This window comes from Littorina saxatilis, linkage group LG3, assembly GCF_037325665.1.
Source record: "Littorina saxatilis isolate snail1 linkage group LG3, US_GU_Lsax_2.0, whole genome shotgun sequence".
Taxonomy (NCBI): domain Eukaryota; kingdom Metazoa; phylum Mollusca; class Gastropoda; order Littorinimorpha; family Littorinidae; genus Littorina; species Littorina saxatilis.
In genome coordinates this window covers 53,590,583-53,596,582 of record NC_090247.1, presented here as the reverse complement: position 1 = coordinate 53,596,582, position 6,000 = coordinate 53,590,583, and the positions used below count along the sequence as shown (strand labels likewise).

Sequence of the window (6,000 nt, the reverse complement as noted above, 5' to 3'; positions counted from 1 at the left end):
CACACACACACACACACACACACACACATACATACGCATACGCATAAAATACACACAAACATAAACACACAACTGCGTGCCAGTCAAGACTACTGATTACACGAAAACAACATCCAAAATGGATAAGCTGCTAACGTTTCAAAACCCAGAATAAACCAAAAACATGAAAGATTAATTATTGGAACGTTTGATGTTTTGGCAAAACGAAACACAAGTACGTCGCCCCAATGGTGTTTATAGTGGAAATACCTACAATCAATAATGAGACGCACAAAAAGACTTTGCTCAGTAGGCGTTCAATTGGTGTTATTCCCCCTTCTGCTTCTTTCCATCTGTAAACTGAAAGGGGTGTATATATTCGATAACAACCAAGCAACCAAAAATATAACTACCCAGCAACCCGCCCAAGCCTCGATAGCTCATGGGTTGAGAAGCTCCACTTTGTGGCCACTACTTTTAGCAACTAAAAAGTTCCGAACGCTCAAATGTACGAAATACACATCTCTGGAGCAGACAACACAAACAATCTCCATTTCAACTAACAACTACAGGCTTGAACTTTCGAAATTCAAGATAAAAATTAGTACTTAGTGTAGAGTTGTTCCCCTTTTGAATTTCTTCACACTCAGCCATTTCGACAAAAAGTCTGCAATCCGTCATAAATAGAACAACCGCAAGAAAATGCACACATTCATTCAATTAAAAACAAAATTAAGCGGTTTCATTAACTGTTTTGCCTCAGACAACCGAACTGTATACAGTACTTGACGTTGGAACACGGGGGGCAAAAGTTTGTCTGCAGCTCAATACGACGGAAGAACATGTCCTTAGCGATACCAAAGCATGACAAGAACACAACATCATCTCCCTTTACCGCAACAGCAGAACAACAGCGTAACTGTGTACTTGATTTTATTCCAAACCAAAGAAACTGATACATGTATGACGTGTTAAGATTGAGGGCTGCCCTCGTCCATAAGCGGGTTTTATCACAAAGCCCTTGAGGTATATATCTTTAAAGAGCGTGTTCTCATTGAATACGTTCATCTTCTTTTCGTATAAATTATAGTGTTTCTTGCATTGCGTAAAGTGTGAATTGTGTGGTAGGCAGAAAAAGACCGAGTAACCTCTGACCTTCCAAAAGAAGAAGTGTTCAGTGGGCCCAATACGCAATATCACACTAATCGGTTCATTGTGTTCCAGCACAGATGTATGCAATTGGACACAAAAATGTGTTTCAGAAAAATGTCAAAGGTAACACAGGTTATAATATATGCAATGCGGCCGTCCATGTTAAACAGTAATTAACTGTTCAGTAAGGCCGTATATTCCCTTGCGGTAGTGTCTTTGTTTTGCAAATCGACTTTTGCGGTCTAAACAATCTTAAACTCGATCAGTGGGATACGTGTGCCTCGCCTGCGTAGCCTTAAAAATATAGGAAATAGACCTTTTCCACTTAAATTTTGGCGCATGCGCTGTGAAGTTTATTGTCAGATCTACCGGAACTAGGGGGCAAAAGGAAAAATCGACAACGAGGCTTGGTGCAAAGTAAAGTGCGGAGACGACGAGGCAAACTGTTTTGTTTACAACTGCAAGTGCAACAGTGGAAGGAAGAAAGAGAAATACGGTGGACAGTTAATTTGTCATTGTATGGCTTTCCGATGGGTGCAAGTGCGAAGGCGCAACAGCGAAGGACGCGATGGGTGCAAGCAATGGGACGACAGGGGTTTGTCGTGCCATTGGCATTGAGTCTGCTCGCGTCACTTCGTGTCTGGCAATGGCACGGCTATCAACGATGCCAACTCCGTTGACTTCGTACCCACCCTTAATCTTGGATTTGAGAGAACATCAAAAACAAGTGACTCTAGCAGAAGGACAAGGTACTGGTCGGAGACGTGACTTTGTCCGCTGAAGACCGACGACAAGCAAGCGGTTTTGCTCCCACCCCCCAGTGTCAACGCTGAAAATATCATCGGATCTGGAAGAGACTCAGAGCCAAGTAAGCTTTGTTTGTTTTTATCAATTTATGATCTGCTGACTTCAAATTGTCTTTCTACATCAGTGTATAAGAAATTTAAAATGAATCGGCAGCCCAAAACGGATGCATTGGAAGGGTCACGAAACAGATTCAAGATTTTAGAAAACAAGCAAACAAGATCTAGACACATGTCGACAAGCCGCGTGCATTTAATCAACCGACTCTTGAATGGAGAAGATTAAGGAGGTTACTTGATACGGATAGTGATGCAGTTTTCAAGACATCGATAAAGCTCATGCTGAATCATTTTTTTTATTCACAGAAATATACCATTGAATTGATGCAACAACAAAAATAGCACTAGATTTCTACAATTTTGATTTTGCATAGAACACTCCGAAATAATTTCCCGGTAGCATCTCCCGCACCCCTCAGTTTTTTTCAATTTCAGGAGTTATTTCCCTCATGTATTTTCATGCTTAAATGCTGTGAGTGTGATGCATGTGTAATCTGATAACAAGATCATTGATGCTAATTCTATTGCTAATGTATACATTTGATTTTGTATTTACAGAAGCAGCCATTCCTTTGCCCTCCGCATCTAGTGAGAGCTTAGGACCAGGGCCAGATCATGCCTTTGCAAAGAGGGACACGACTACCTGTGAGGGTATTGTTATTGGAACACAGACTACCTCAAGTTGGCAGAGCTGCATATGACAATTACATAACAGGCCTAATCTGTGATTAGTCGTCTGACTGAAGATGTTTCTGGCTTGAAGAAAGACAACATGAAGCTGAAGGAGAACATACGCTCTTTTTCTGTTGATTCTCTACTGAAAAATGACACTGCAGTATGGTTTTACACATATGGTGATCTTTCGGTATGCATGTACCTACTTCGTAAAAAAGGCAGGTCTACATTACTGGGTTGATGAGCTGCCAAAGGCCACATCACTCCAAAGAGCAAGAAGCTTATTTTGTCATTTAATGGTTTATATAATTTACTCTGGTACTGTATAGAATAAAGGGCCCATTATCAATCAAATCTCTGGTCTGGTCCGAGTTTGTGTCATTAATGATTGTATGTGAGCTTACGAACATAACGATTTCCACTTTAAATAAATGCGATCAAGATAATTAGGTAGACAACATGTCAAGAGACGTTTATTCCTTACTTCTTGTTAGAATTGAAGGGTATTATTATGCAATATACTGCTTTGTTTTTTAAAATGGCTTCAAATTGTCTCCCTTGTACCGACACTTTTGTACACAATTTGTGCATTGACTTGAGTTATTTCTTAAAGAAAATTACCCCCCAAAATGAGTCAAAACAGTCTTTGACATATCCACAGTTTAATTAAAAGAAAAACTGTATTTTATTTCAAGTGATAGATAAATATAGACAAATCTTGGGACTGTGCATAATTCTTTCTTTCTTTCTTTATTTGGTGTTTAACGTCGTTTTCAACCACGAAGGTTATATCGTGACGGGGAAAGGGGGGAGATGGGATAGAGCCACTTGTCAATTGTTTCTTGTTCACAAAAGCACTAATCAAAAATTTGCTCCAGACTACAGTTCACGTTTGGAATTGCCGACAAAGCCTTCCAGTGGTTCGTGTCATATCTCTCTGAACGCTTTCAAAGAGTACAAATAGGTCAAAAAGAATCATCCCCTGTTCCCCTGAAGCACGGAGTACCCCAGGGCTCTGTTCTAGGCCCGGTTCTGTTTACTCTATACACACAGGACCTATCTGACGTCATCTCGAGGCATGGCTGCGAACACCACAAGTATGCCGACGACACCCAAATAGAGGATTCTGCTCCCCCCAGTGATTTTCCAAAAGTGGTTAAAAACACTGAGCGCTGCATTGAGTCAGTTAAAGACTGGATGATAGACAATAAACTCAAGCTGAATGACTCAAAAACTGAGGTGATGCTGTCAGGCTCAAGGCATGCTTTAAATCAGATTGACTGTACTTCCCTGACAATAGGCGACACTCCGATTGTCTCCCAAACCGCTGTTAAGGACCTAGGCGTGTACCTGGACTCTGCTCTGACAATGCAAAAACACATTAGTTTTGTTTGTAAATGTGCCTTTTTTGAGTTGCGCAAGATTTCCTCTGTCAGATCATTCCTGACACTCCAAGCCACTGTTCAACTTGTCTCCTCTTTGATCCTGAGTCGACTTGACTACTGCAACTCATTGCTTGCCGGCCTCCCCACTGAAGAACTTGATCGCTTACAGAGAGTCCAGAACAGTGCTGCAAGGCTCATTCTGCAGAAGTCTAAGAAAGACCATGTCACTCCCCTACTTACCACCCTTCACTGGCTTCCTATGAAGTATAGAATCGAGTACAAGCTGGCTCTGTTAGGGTACCGCTGTTTTGAGAAATCACTTCCCCCCTATTTGTCCCATTCCCTCAGTATCTACGAGCCATCCCGTTCTCTCAGATCCTCCTCTGAAAAACTCCTTCGCATCCCCAAAACCAGGACCAAGACCTTCGGTGAAAGAACCTTTAGGTACCAGATTCCGACCGTCTGGAACTCGCTTCCAAGTTCTATCCGTGACTCCAGCAGCCTTTCCTCCTTCAAAACACAACTCAAAACATACCTGTTTCGTAAAGCCTTTGCTTATCCTGAGTAGACTCTCCACAACTCTATTCTGTTTTGGAACTCTCTACCCTGCATGTGCTTTATGGTCTATTTGTCAATGGTATCTTTGTGCGCGTGCGTGCGTGTGTGTGTGTGTGTGTGTGTGTGTGTGTGTGTGTGTGTGTGTGTACTTTTAACATTGTACGCTAAGTTTTGCTTAGTGCTTGGGATCTTGGTTTTATGTCTCAGTTAAATGTATGCTTTGTATGCTTGTTGATTTGTGCTAGTTTATTCCATAATGAATTTGTAAAGCGCCTGGAGCCAATTGATGGGACTCGCGCTATAGAAAAGTTATTTATTATTATTATTATTATTATTATTAATGTATTACCTTACTGGGAGAAACTATGCACAAACTGATCGGCTTGAACTCAAAAGTCGCAACCAAGAATCTTCTGCAACTTTTGAGTTCAAGTCTGTCAGCTTGTGCACGGTCCTACAATCAGTTCAAAAAGAATTTTCCTTGATATAGCCTTGAAAAAAAAAAAAGTAAGTAACAAGTTTTGTACAAACATCAAGGGAGACAATTGGAATCATGTTTTTTAAAATCGGTGAATTGCATTATAATTTCCTCAAAAAAATAACAAATAACTGTGAAATAAATGGAAAAAAAGTGCTAACATTATTACCTTGATCAGATCAATGTGTATGACAAGGAATTTCTATGTTTGCTGATTTAGTTGTCCGGCAATGACTTTTTCATGCACGGGGCTTCTAAATTCACTCGCTCAAACGCTCATGTCTGCACCAACATTCACACACGTCCATATCGGCACATTCATAAGGGATGGTGACAACACGCTCTTGAACAACAAACATGGCACAAAACGAATGAACATTTCAAACATTTCGCTATTGAATCAAATCATCAGTACATGGATATCAAATCATAAAACATGTCACAAAATACCTCCTTGCCATTCCGAAGTTGAAGAAGAACACAGTCCGGCATTACACACACTACACTTTCATCACTGAGAATCGCTGTTCACAACACATGTCCTCGGCTCTGATACGTTCTTCGAATAATACACGAAAGTCCTGGATGATGACCAGTATAGTCCGTACGAAGCCGAAACACTTCTTACTATCCTCTGACACAAGTTCTTATCAGCTTCCACAATCTTCTGTCTTAACTGCACTCACACACAGAGGTAACAGCACTACGTACCCTCCCTCGCTGAAAACAAAGTACTGATTTTACCTGTCCATATCGAAACTACATACATTTTTCACTTGACAGAACAGTTAACTCTTGCTACTAACTTAATTAACTGGTATTGGAAAAAAATATCACACCTTGAAAACCCTAGTTCAGTATATATAACTATACTAGAATGAATACCCGCTTCGCCGGGTAGCCGGCTTCG

The 6,000-nt window shown here is 40.8% G+C and overlaps 1 long non-coding RNA gene across 1 annotated transcript; it reads left to right on the top strand.

The window, feature by feature from the left end:
- The first annotated feature begins 1,788 nt into the window (after positions 1-1,788).
- LOC138962652 (uncharacterized) lies at positions 1,789-3,023 on the top strand. The gene is made up of 2 exons (XR_011454571.1): positions 1,789-1,999; positions 2,553-3,023. It is a non-coding gene; the product is annotated as an uncharacterized lncRNA (long non-coding RNA).
- Positions 3,024-6,000: the final 2,977 nt, after the last annotated feature.